We start from the raw sequence: 13,946 nt of genomic DNA on the forward strand, positions 1-13,946 counted from the left end.
AATGTCAAAAATAGGCAAATCCACAGTGTGACCGTCAACAGCCTTCAGGTGGTGAACCCCAACCTTCTCTTAGATACTCGTTTGTTTGAGCAACATGTCACACAACTTTTCATTCAGTCTTCATTTTTGCCCTCTATAGTTCATCACAACATGTGAACCAATAGCTCTAGGTGCATCCGGCCCTCTGACAAACCCAGTGTCTACTGTCAACATCTGCCCAAGTCGCTCTTCTATGTAGCGCTATTATAACTAACCTGAACAACATATCAGCTAAAAAACAAATCCATACAATACATAGTCTTCAGAATTCCAGTTATAACAACCTGTCATGTTTGTCCTGTGAAATATTTGATGTTTATTGCATGTATGTCTCTCTCTCTCTCTCTCTCTCTTTTGTCCTCTCTGTCCTGTCTACCTCTTCTTCTCCTCCTTCACCCAGCCGACTATCAGCAGGATGGTTCTGCCTTGTGAGTCGGGTCCTGCTCAAGGTTTCTTCCCGTTGAAAGGGAGTTTTTCCTTGCCACTGTCTGCTTGCTCGGGGGTTCAGGCTCTGGGTCTCTGTAAAGCATCTAGAGACAATTTTGATTGTATAAGGTGCTATATAAATAAAAATTGAATTGAACTGAATTGAGGTGTTACATTTTATTGCACATTTTCTGGAAAGACTTGGCCTGGAGAAAAAGCCATGTTAGAATCTTTGAAATCTTGCACCTTACTTACACATGACTTCCACCATGTCTACACAGAAGGTGTTTCAGTGTTTATCAGTTGTTCATCTCACTCAGGTCTGAAGGAATAAGCTCTGCCTCTGTTGCTTATCACCTGGGTAGACCCAGGGTCAACCCCAGAACCTGTCATCACCTAATGACTAAAATATTGTTAACTTCTGACTGGTGTGTGGTCGTATGTGACTGAGCCCCGCCCACTTTAAACCAGGGGTGGAAAAGCAAGGACAAGGACACACAAATCCAAAAATCTCCCAAGATTCCATTGCTTACATTAGGAAACTGAACTGGCCACTTGAAAAAATCTCAGACACAGCTTAACTTTGATCAACCAAGTGACACATCATTTTAGCCTCAGTGTATTTCATCTGCTGCAGCTGCACTTGAAGTGTCAGTATGCTTCAGCCGAAGTTCTTGTCAGATGGTTGAACAGCATCTCCAACCCCTCCGAGCACACTTCTACAACACTGGAATTTGGCGGACCACATCCAAACAATGACATGCCTGCCCACCTCTCGTCATGATTGTCCAGGTGTGCCGAGAGAGTAGAATTTGCACTTCTCTCTCAAGATATCTTAAAAAAAGAATCACATAATTATTTAAGTCACTCCATGATGACAGGCTTTTCAGTCTGCCTTCAGCTGCAAGCTGACACCTTTAGGCTCAGCTGAAGGCTGAGCTGAATGCTAATATCGTTGCACTAACCGCTATGAACAATTTCGACTGTACTGTCACAGCAGCATGCTTACAGTTAGTGTGTTGGCGTATTAGAACGCACAAAAAAGTAAAAAAGAGACTGACTGAGGCAATCATGAGTTTGATATCCTGCCAAGAACTGGAGTGGACAAATGGACATTTTGATCTGCTGATGGGACTACATGAAAAGTCACCAAAGAAATCCGGCCAATAGCTGTGGAGATATTTCACCCTAAGCAATGACAGGAGCATATTTGCTGTTTCACACTTTCGATTTTAGTTTAAACCCATCATGAGGAGCAAATCACAAACGTGTTTTCTCACTTATCTGTGGTAGAGTCTGGTCATGCAGATAATGTTTTTATCTACCAAGATTTTGAGATATCTGCAGCTGAAATGTCTACTCCAAAACAAAGATGAATGCAATTTTGTTGTGTAGAAGAAATAAATGAGGAGAGCAACATTTTTTGAAGGAAAAAAAATGCCCTGCTAACTGGATAATTCACAGGACTCACTGTGAACAGTAAGCACATGAGCTATTTCCTAAACTCAAAACTGCTGCTGCATGAAAACAGTGGAACTTTGTGTGCAACTGGGACTGGAAAGACATGTTGCTATTGAGGTTTTTGCATTTTTTTTTAACATGTTGTTTGCAATGCATTGAGCACATCAAACAAAATTCAATGGACCTCAACTGCATTAAGGTGGCAGCAGAAATCTGAGAAACACGTGTCTCAAAACCTCACCAAGAAATTGAATCTGCATGGTTGGAAAGCTCTAGTTTACACAAATGTGTATAAATCTGAGTAAACTAACGCTTTAAAATGCAAGCAAATATTTTTACTGTTTGCATTGCCTGCACATAAAGCACTGAGGGATCTGTGCATGTGGTCCCATACTCACAGTGACATTTAACTGGTTGGATGACTAACCCAGGCCAGACAATGTTCCACTTTACAATCAAATTATTTGTCTGATTGCAGTCTATCCAAACAGCTGCCGGCCTCTTAGAGGTGGCCTTGAAGACTTGCCTGCTTTGCATCTCGCCAGTGTTCATCAAATTAAGGCCATGGCAGAGCTCACATGCCACATGCACCAACACACTCTGTTTGTGGCAAATCATAGTCAAAGCAGTGTCTGGAAATTACGTTTGAGTGGACAGCTGGTCACCTGCTATCTGTCGAGCATATTTAATTATGCTGTGGGCAGCCAAAGACACTTTTTCTGAAAGAGAACTGGGCAGAGGACTGGGTTTTGCTTCAGTGCTCTTCAATGCAGCTTGAGATTTCGGAGATGTCACTGCAGCATTAGATTATCCCGTGTGTGTATACAATCTGGAAAATGGAAGACAGTTGGAGAGCATAGCATTTCATTTGTCAAGTCTGCTCATCAGAGCGTGTGGTGGTGTGTTTCTCTGAGCACTTAATAACATAATGCCCTCCTAACTCAAATGTCTCCAGTGTTAATTACTTGAGAAGCAGCTGGATTTGAATCACTTTAGCTTGGGTGCATCAGCTAGCTTTCTCACGGTTATTTATGTATTTGTTGTTCACACTGTAATAATCTCTCTGCTGGGTGTAGACATTTTGCATGGAAACCCATGGGCCACAGAGGACGAATCTACTGACTTTGGTTATGTCTTTTTTATCTTGGATGAACTTTAGAAAAATTTGGTGCACATATTCATGTTCCCCTCAAAATGAATTGTAATAACTTTGGTGATCAACACTGACAGGTCCTGTATGGGAATTTGCAATCAGTCACAGAGGACCATGACTGCTGATTGTGGTGTTGGGTTACTCTGCAGGGCTGAAGATTAGGACCTCAGTTTTATTCCGGTACGGTAGAAAGCTTTTTGCCGACTGGGAATTTTACTTAATCATTCTGCAGTTCAAAAAGGATCAGCATGAACCACCAGTTTTCTGCAGGAGGGACAGCTGGCTGCATAGTAATGATAGGCTATGTTATATATATATATAACAAATAGACCTCCAAAGGAAGCATTTGTCTATAAGACAAAATGAGGCTTAATATGCATCCTTGCCATCAAAGCTCCAAGAGGGCGGACTGATTGACTGCGTCAAAGGCAGGGGATGGATATAGAAGAATCAGAATAGTGTGATTTCCTGAGTTTAAAGACAACATTAAATCATTTGTCACAGTCAGGAGAGCAGACGACTCTGTGATGGTGGATTCCTAAACTTGACCGAAATTATTCAACAAACATCCTTTTAAGTGAGATGAGAACTTTGAGATAGACAGAGACAGACAGATCCAGGTCAGATTTCTGATGATCGGAAGGTGATACGGGACGTATGCGTTGAGTAGGGAGCTATTTGATAAAAGCCCAACATTGTCCAGCACTTACCCCAATGGAGTTGTGAGGGAATAGTGTCTAAGGGACATGCACTGGGTCTCAAATGTGTGATAACACGTGTCAAAGAGAGAAGAGAAATTGGTTAAAGATGATGAGAGCTGAGGAGTTTCTGGGATCGTCTGGAGTCAGTTTTGTAAGTGAAGAATCATAATGAACATTCACAAACTGTCCATTGTGATGCTTTTACTTTGTTTCTTATTATCCATCAAAAAAAAAGAAAAAGAAAAAAAAAGAGTGGCATACATACCCTCTTCAGTACTTCACTTTATTGAACCAGCTGGTTGGAGAAGAGGGCGACAATCTCCTGATAAAGTTTCTTTTTCCCGCTTCTGAGTGACTGCGGTGATTACTCCTAAGTATTGCTGTGACAGTGGTATTGATTTACCCTGATATTCGTCATCCACTCACCTCTGTGCTTCATGAGATCTGGACCAGCTCAACTCCTTTAAGGATGCAGGGAGAGGAGCTATTTTTAGATGCCCGGCTTGTGCCGCTAAAGGGCATCTAAAAGACATACAGCCTGAATTTAAGATCGCTTTATATGTTTTCATTTTACACTCTAAAACTCACCCTAGATGTTTTTCATGATGTTCTCATAAACATTCGCATGTTCTGACAGAATTCTTCTCTTGACTGCTTTCCTGAGGAATATGTCCATGGCAAGGAGAACAAGCAGCAGGACATTGAAAGTGGAAAGCATTATTAGACGTGCACAAGCACAAGATTTGTCACATTGTGTATGGTGGCTGCACCCTTTAAACAAAGGACCATCCAGACAACAAGCCACATTTGGTTGTGAGTCTTTGCTGCTTCAAACCCTGTACTTCGTATAAACTCATCTCTGTACCCTGTGACTGTCAACTCTGGGGAAGATGATGCTCACTAGATGCTTCAAACCTTATTAGCTGAAAAGAGTGCTCTTGAAATACTGATTCAATCTAAAAGGCTTCTGTCTGTAATAAGTCCCCTGGCAACATGTCGGGTAGGGGCTCTTCAGTGTGTATAGCACATATAATACTGAAGATCAATGCACACGGCTGTTGCTAAAATCACATACAGGACAAAGTGGTGCGGTGTCTTGAGACAAGCCTCATAAAAAAATAACAATGAGAGCACATATCAGCAAGAATATCAACTAAAGTACAGACTAGATTACTTGGATTTCTTCTTCCAGATAGGATACAAGTGTTGTCTTTTTTGGGAGAGTGTTTGCCGTATTAAGCTTTTTCCAAACCGCTGGCTTTTTGGGACAATCTAATGGTCTTCTGGGGTGCCGCCAGGGATTTTTGGGCCCCATGAGAAGATGGATCCCAGCACTCCACCACCACAGGCCACGTCAGCCCTGCAACTGCACCTCCAGGACTCAGTCAACCCATTTGAAGCATTAAATGTCTCTGTCTTTGCAGACTTGCAACTCTCATGTAGTTAAATACTTACAATGCAATATTTACAGACAGTGAGATGAGAAAATACAACAGGTGGCAGACATGCATGCGACATTCTGCCTTCAGCGGAATTCACCATCTGATGGGCCTGATAGCTGTCGACACAATGTCAAAGACCAGCTTTTACAGAACGGCAAATTCTTTTAATTTTGCTGAATAACTTACAAGCTCAACAATAAAATATTTCCCATCCAGTACTGTTTTCTTTCAAATAAAAATCTTATGTGGAAAAATAACTGTAGTGTTTGAAAAGGATGGAATCATATTTTTCCTTTTCATAATAATAAATAAAAAACAATCCCAATGGGCCCTGTACAATTATGCTGACTGACATTCAACAGACAGCCGGCAGAAGGGCTGCATGTGTGTGGATGGGGAGACATTGCTGCTGAGCCTGAAGCTGAAGCTGAAGCTGCATCTGTTTGGCCAGGACAGGCAGGAGTAGGGATGAACTTGCTAAAAGGTTTGCCTGCACTGATTAAATGTTGGCTAAAAGAGGAACAAAATAAAAAACAAAATATTATCTACCGAGAAGATAATAAGCAACTAACCGATTTTAAGGGCGCAAAAGTAACCAGCTCTCCTGTGGACTAAGCTAACGGCTTAATGTCCACCAGCCACGGATTACACCCACTGTTCTGTAGCCTCTGTTGTCCCTCTCCTGCATTTCTTATCTTTCATTTCATTTTTTGAAGCTAGATTTTTCTTTTAGGAAGCTGAGATGTGATGCTCCTCAAGCTTTCCACCAGGTCTCTGCTGCTCATTTCTGTTGTGAATTAATATTCAGTTTAAAATATAAAGCTGGTGATACTTGTTGTTGCAGTTCACATAAAGATCCAAACCAACAATCATTTGATCTTTCTGAAGAGTGCTGCATGTGTACGTATGTGGAGGCAAAATCTGTAACCATCTCGCTGTGAAAATGGTCTCAATTCTTCAGGTTGGAAAATCAAACTAGTGCAATCGAAAGGCCAACAATCGATGTTATTTGGCAACGTCTTCATATCAGATGATGTGAGGGATGATGCATGTACCATCAAAGGGCCATTTGGGGCTCTATTTGTGAATTCATCCTTTGCCCTTGCTGTCAGCTGTCATGTATTGATTCGATGTGGCCCCCATGTTAGCCACAACAGGAGCGAAAACACGTTACTTTAATGACAGTATTTCCACTCATTTTGCAATCTAATTAAAGCATGTGATGCATAACGAGGGGTTCATCACTTTGGAGCGTTTCCATCCTGTGCAGCACCTGCAGGTGACCCATTTCTCTGCCCCATTTGGCACGTCGCCTATCATTTAAAAAGGCTGAAACCAAGAGATGTGTGTCACAACAAAGCTGCTGTGGCCTTTCCTGATAAGAGGAAGATCAATCTTCCAATACACACAGGAGGATTTATGGTGCCGACCCCTCAGTCTTGAAGTGATAGACAGAGGGACGCACACTTACCCACTGCCAAAATCTTACCAATAAAGAAGTGAGGCAGGAAAGAGGAGATGCGTCTGTGCTGCCCTGTTTTCCCTCAGGGAAGACGAGCAGCTTGTGATACCTGCATATGTTAGCCATTGGCTCCTGCTGTGTCTGTGCAGATTGTTCAGCACTGAGTGGAATTAATCACACCTACAGTACCTGACTGGGCCTCTTTTTTGGGGCAGGAAAAGGAGAGAGTGTGTGTGTGTGAGAGAGAGAGAGAGAACCTACACTCAGTCATTTTGTCTGTTTCACTTTCTCACTGACTGGAAAGATAATGAGGGAACTTTTCAGGGCGTTTTCCCCTAATAAGTGTGTATTGTTGCCCTGGTTAAGCCTCTTTACACCGTCCACATATAGAAAAGGAGAAAACAGTGCTTCTAGATTACTGAGTGCTTTAAAATGCATTGAGAAATGCATTATAAACCCAACTGACAAAGTGTGCTTCCAAATGAGGTGAATATATGAGCACATGCTGCGGCCTGTGAAAGCAACATGTCTCATGGTAATAGCATAAAACTTGTATTAACAAAACCTGGGAAGCTTATTGGTCCTTTTGTGTCTGCCCTGGAAAAACACACACACTCAGACTCTTGTCCTGGTTACTGAATTGTGGAGCTGATGCTATAAATGATCCAAACTCCAAGTGGGAGTATTTAGGTTCTACTGCCTTCATGGCTCCCAGCCTCTCACTTAATCAAACTCTATTAGAGCACGTTTCCCCTCACCCTTTATTCCATTGGATAAAGATCAAATTAAAAATGTGTTCTCAAGTTCAACCAGTTGTAATACAAGGTTTCAGTAGTCTCATTCAGCCAAATTAAGTGGTTATGGTTGCAAAGTCACGTTCTTTTTAGTACAAAATCCTCTCTTTGGGTTATTGCTTCTGGCTGAGATGTGGCAGGGGGATTCTTCCTCGCAAACCCTGGAAATAACATGATGACCAGGTCAGGGATACCTGACACACTGATACGTGAATGTGCCAACACTCCTAAAGCTTCAGATCAGCTTCAGCTGAATGTATTTCACATAGAATTGATTGTTTTTGCTTCCCATCTCTTTATGACCAAGATGGAAAAAAGAAATTGCATAATTATTTAAAACACCTATGGGATGTGAGTATTTTATATATATATAAAAAAATAAATAGTTTTTTAGTTGCCACCAAAGGATATTGTGAAAGTGACCAAATAAGAAACCAAAAAAATATTGGCAGTAAATATTTTGCAGTGTTTTATTAGATGTGTGCATACAGGAGCCACTGAGTTTCTTTTCTGTGATTTTAAGTAGACAAGAAAAAAAAGAAAGAAACATTTTCAGTGGAGGTCAAATTGAATGAAATGGATAACACTTTGCTACATCACCGCTGCAGAAATAATGTTGTAATGTTTGCATACAGAGTGTACCGATAAAATATTATGCGTACCTGAGGGTACAAACAGACGTCTGTGGCACTGAGCCGATCCGGGAGCTTTAGATAAAGCTAAATCAGCTTGTCTGACAAGTTGGCTGTGAGATGAGCTCTGTGCATAAAGCTGGAACAGCTTTATTGTCAAGCGGTGGGCAGGTTAAAGTGACTTTATCTGTTTGGAAGCATCTGGATTATGATGTGAAATGAACACTTTGTCAATCAGAAACATCTTAGTTCTCATCTTTAATCAAGGTTCAACGCTATCATTAAATCCTAATATTCTGTACAGCTCAGGTGGATGAGATGTCATAATCAGTTTGTCCTGATCCTGGGATTGCTGGAGATCGCCATGACTCACAAATGAACACTTTGTGTAGGTTTTTTTTCTTTAATATGTCGCCTTTTCCAGGTAGCAACAGTCCAACTTCCCTGTGTTGACACGTTTCTCACTGTGGGATGGACACTTACACGACCCATTAAGGTTAAAATAAGCACTCGTGCCAATGAAAGCGGAATTAGCCTGACGCTGATGCTTGAGCAATTGAAGCCATGTGGTTGCAAAACAGCCGTCCTATAAAATCTTTACCCTAAGCTAGTAATGTTGCCATCAGGGAGGGAACCTGAAAGAGACTGGATCGAGTGAAGAACGGGCTGAGTAGGAAGAAAATCAGCACACACGGTGAATAATGTGGGCACAAACCACTTTGTAACATTCTGACAGACACAGCGCAGCTTTTATTGTGGATTATCACAAGAAAATCGATACTCAAAATGTACCTGCAGAGAAGCGCCTCAGGGCACAGTAGCTGTTTCATCACACTCTTCTGCCAGTTTGCAGCATAAAGCCCAACGTTTCATCTCTGACCACCTGATTAGGAACTTTTTAAATGAGTTCTCTCCACAGTTTTTCAAAATGCTCAGTTAATAGCTGAGATGGATAACTGCTTAAATGTTCATACAGAATATTGACAATCATCTCATCTGACTTATCATTTTTATCACAAATTAATACAAGATATTCAAAGTGTGGATTTTCAGCCCCAGCACAACAGGTAGTGTATGTGGGAAGCCAGTGAGGGCTGATCAGGTAGCCTGCACAGAGCAGCGCAGCATCAAGTCAAACTCCTTTAGGGCTTTTTTTTTCTACACTGCTAAGTGCCTCGAGAAACTGCTGAGCGAGAATGTAGAACAGTGAGCTATTTTGGAAAGGAGGTTAAGAAAAACTGGGCTTTAAAAGAATTTCCAAATATCACATGCATCCATTCTCTAAACCACTTATCTTGTGCAGGGTTGCAGCCTCTTCATTCTACCACTGGGCTTAAACATAGACAAATTCATTCAAACTCTTATACTGACCCACAGGGCGCCAGTTTATCCAAAATGCATGAGTTTGGGCTGAAGATTTCAGTGGGTCTAATCAGTTTCTGATATCCGAGATTCAGCTTGGGACCTTGGTTAAAAAGAAATGCTCACTTCAGACCGCCGACCAGTCAGTTGTTCTTAGTTGAATGTATGAGTTTAATACAAACACAGATCTGTTCAGAGAGAAGATCTTGGTGCGATGTGCATACATGGACTCAGCTTCACAAAAAGCCTCACTGGAGGGCACCACACAGTGCACATGTAAGTCTTGAGAAAGTTGTCTCTTAGCTGATTGTTATTAAGGTAGTCTGGAACCTCTCCAAGGCTCATCTTATCTGTACCTCCACACAGCCACAGTCTGCTCACTTAACTATGCAAAGTATGAAGGACTGCGGGTAACCACATCAATGCACAAATTAAACATCCTTGTGAGACTCAGAATCAAACTTTCCTTTATGATCACATATTTCTCCCACATAGGATGAGGTCTTGGTCAGTTACAGATTAAATAAAAGATGTGAGGAAACAGAGTAACTTCTTCTGAAAGACTATGGAAATGAGGCAGCTGTCACTGATAACACAATTGGCTCACATTCTTCTGCTCTTGGGAAGTCAGCGCTGATAGTTTGCTGCTGCATCATCCCAGTGTGGAGCATCGCAGTGTAGCTCATGCTCTCCACACCAACTCTATCAATCATTCAGAAAGCACAGCTCCTGTTATTTCGGTTGCTGAGCAGGGGGATCAGAGTTAGTGCTGATGATGATGCTGGCATAGACAATACAAGAATAAACAACATCAATTTATAGCCAATTCTGCTCATCCTCATCTTCTTTTCTAATCTCCAAATCCAGTTCATTTTAGAGAACAAATAAAGTGTGTAAAAGATTTAGCATCCACCTCTACTGAGATAAAAAAAAAAAAAAGAAATGTTGGTTAACAAACAATCAACAAGTGTTTTCATCAGTGAAGTCCTTTTGGGGATGGATTTCATGTTTCAGGCTGAGTAAACTTCAATACACGAGGCTCCACTGAAGCCCAGTGCAAATTTGCTCACTTTTAGAGACTGCAGTGAAAGCATTAGATAACGTAAGAAGGGATGCTGAGTATCTATAATGAAGTTTGTGCGCTGAATTCTCAATGTTCTGCAGGCATCCAATCATTTTGTGCTGTGATGTTTAAAGTCCCCTCATTCAGCATATGCTCAGTTTAACCAGACTTTTTGAAATAAACCCACCGTTAGGAATTGGACTTTCTTTAACCAACATACAAAACTCCCTTTTGCAGTAGCTCACTAGATTATAAATCAAGCCACAGATTAGGCAGGAGAAGGAGGAGGAATCCCTTGCTGTCTCACCTTTCCACCCTGAAGCAGACTGCCCTCACGTCAACCTGAGACAGGCTAAAAAGTCATGTCACGCGCTTGTGTTACAGAACAGGAAGTGATGATGTTATTGCTTGGAGGAGCTCAGCTTCTCACATCAGGTAACACCACTTCCTTTGGCAGTCTAATTACAGTGCCAGGAAAACTTTGCCTCGTGCTCATTCGGCATTCAGCTCAGGAGGAGCTCAGGATGTTGAGTTAAAGACAGCCGGCAGACACTTCTGTAGGACGTTGTCACAAGGCTGTAGTTCACCACTGGTTGGCAACAGATGAGTTTGACAGACTACCAGCTCCTTTGCAGAAAAAGGGTTGTCTTTAACAAACTCTTTTACAATAGTAAATTGAACTGATATGATGTGATACGATTACACCGATTGTTTCTTGGACAGCTGTTCTGAAGCCTGGAGTTTGGCATTATACGCCTGTGTTCTGAGTGACCTGTCAGTCAGAAAGCTTACACACAGTAAGATCAGATTTCTTTTTGCTTTTTTCTTTTCGCCCCCTGCTGGTCGTTGGAAGAAATGCAGGTTTAATGCACTTCCACACCAGTTTCATTTGTCAGAGCAGGAAACCAAACGTCTAGCTAACATGCTCACAGTGCCAGGGTTATGACAATAATATTTTGCAGGTCAGGTTTACCATGGTTCATCTTAGTTTAGCCTATTAGCATGCTAACTTGTGCTATTACCATCTGTGCTTATTTTTGTACCAATTCGGTTCACAGCAGCAGTAGCATTAGATATTTCACTGGTCAACTGAAAACTTTGACCTGGTGCTAATTGAAAAGTCAAGGGCTTAACTACTGCATTAGAATAAGATGAGAACCAAACTTTATGGTGGTGTATCTGGCAGTTGCTGAGCTATCCAGGATATGTTTGTCCTGGTGTCTGAAAAATCTTGGCATTGCAAAAAAAAACAAACAATAAAATAAAAATTACATCTTGTTCATATGCTCGCTTGCAAAGCCAAAATGAGAGAGGTGCCAGCATACAATATGCCTTCCAACATCCTCATTCTCAGTTCTCAAGAATTTGTGGTTGCACTTCTTGCATTTAAAGTCACAAAGCTGCATCCTGAGCTTATTTTTGAACTTCTTACTTTTTCCTCTAATTAAATGAAACTGACAGTGCAGCATACCAGAGCCCTGATGTAATGTCCCGCAATGTATCCCCCATGCAGAGTAAGACAATGAATGGCTTTCCCCATGACTTAACTTTTCTTCACACCTTATTATCCTCCAGTAATATTCCATGGCATGTCAGTGTACCTCAACAACCCTTGCTGATGTTTTCATTATTAATGGCAAGACATGCACCTGTCTCTCCGGGCAAGGGCTTATTCACCGTGTGACACTGTCTATCACTTTGTCATGTTTCTTGTCTTCCATCCTCAAGTCACTTTGTTGCCTCTGGTCCATTCCTGGTATTTTAAAAGAGACCGCAGCTGCAAAGCCTTACATTTAATATGTTCCACTGGCTGCAGACGTCACCTGCAGGCTGCTGTCCTTTGCAAAGTGGTTCAGACCAATTACCAGGAAATTAGTCATAAAAGAAATTATTGAAATTGAAATTATTTGAAGATACTGTCACAAAGTTCGGAAATTTAATGATAAGAGACTTTTAAGGGAGGTTGGGGATTCAAGACATCAGAAAAATCTGTTTTTATATTATTGATTTTCTGGCACTGAATTACATTTTGATACTATGCTTAAAAAATATATATTTCTTCATTCATCTGCTGTTTTAGCTATCTTAGCTATCTTTGATTCACAGAACTTGATGATTTATGGCTCAACTGTCAACAAGTGCTGAGTTCATGTTTATGTAAAATAACTGAAATATTGATTTCAGTCAGAGGTTTCTACTCTGTCAGAAGCTTTTATGTAAGTTTGAGTTTGTCTATATGTAATATATTAATACTGATATTTACTGTCATTAATTCGGTGTATTGAAAGGCCTGTGTTTATTAGCGTTCAGCCCTTTTAAGAAAGAGAAAAGTGTTATTTCCCAGGAAACGACATTTCATTTTATTTGATTGCTGCTGACCACACATTCACATAAACAGAAAAGATCTGCAATATAAAAGATGGGCAAAATGAGTAAAAAAAATGAAAAAAAAAACAACCCATTTCCACAGAGTGAAACTGAATAGCTCTCTGCTTTATTAACGGAAACTAATAAACTTGGCAGAATTGTGTGTAGAAAAACAAAGAGCAAGTCGATCAGCGTTCTGATAAGATTAATAGAAGAAAGCAGCCAGGGATGGAGCAGAGAACCGCCGCAGATTTACAGGGTGAAAGCGAGCAGATTTCCAAAATAGTCCCTGTAGATGCAGCTATTTATGTGGAGAAATGAACCATTACTGTATCTAATTTGTGGCAAATTGATCCTGGAGACTCAGGCTGTCATCCATCCTCCTGTTTGTGTGTTTAGACTCCGATTTATTCTTTGTCAGAGGGGAATAGAGCTGGGAGGACAAATGTGTCAACCCACTGCCTCTCTGAGGCCCCTGTCACAGAAGAGCTATGATGGTGAAGAGGCCAGCCGAGGAAGGATTCGCTCACGTTTTTGGCGACAGGAAGCTCCACAGGCGGACATCACTGAGCAAAGCCAACCTCCAGGTGCAACTTGAAGGATATGAAATGAAGCAGGGCATGATTCCCAGTCAAAGAAGAAAGACGTGTTGATGGGTAATTTGTCAGTAAGGTGATTGGCTGACAAATAGAAAACATGGGAGGAAAATGGCCTAAAATTATAAGAATTTTAAATTATAAGTAAGAGTAGAGACATGACACTTGGTGATATTTCACTCATTTTACTCTCCTCCATTATGGATATCAGTTTATTGTCACTATGGGCCAACACAGTAACTACATACATGACCAGCAGAGCAGGACTCCACTCCACATGTTGCTAGCAATTGTTATTTATCCCCTCAGATGATCATGTCAGAGCATAAGGGGCCAAACAATTTTGTATTTTCTGACTGCAGGTAGAAATCTGGTCAATGCTCACCGGGGAATACAGATAATCAGTGTGCATAATGCATGTCTATAGTCAAGAATTTATCATCAACAG

The sequence above is a fragment of the Scatophagus argus genome, chromosome 11 (genome assembly GCF_020382885.2).
Source record: "Scatophagus argus isolate fScaArg1 chromosome 11, fScaArg1.pri, whole genome shotgun sequence".
Lineage (NCBI taxonomy): Eukaryota > Metazoa > Chordata > Actinopteri > Scatophagidae > Scatophagus > Scatophagus argus.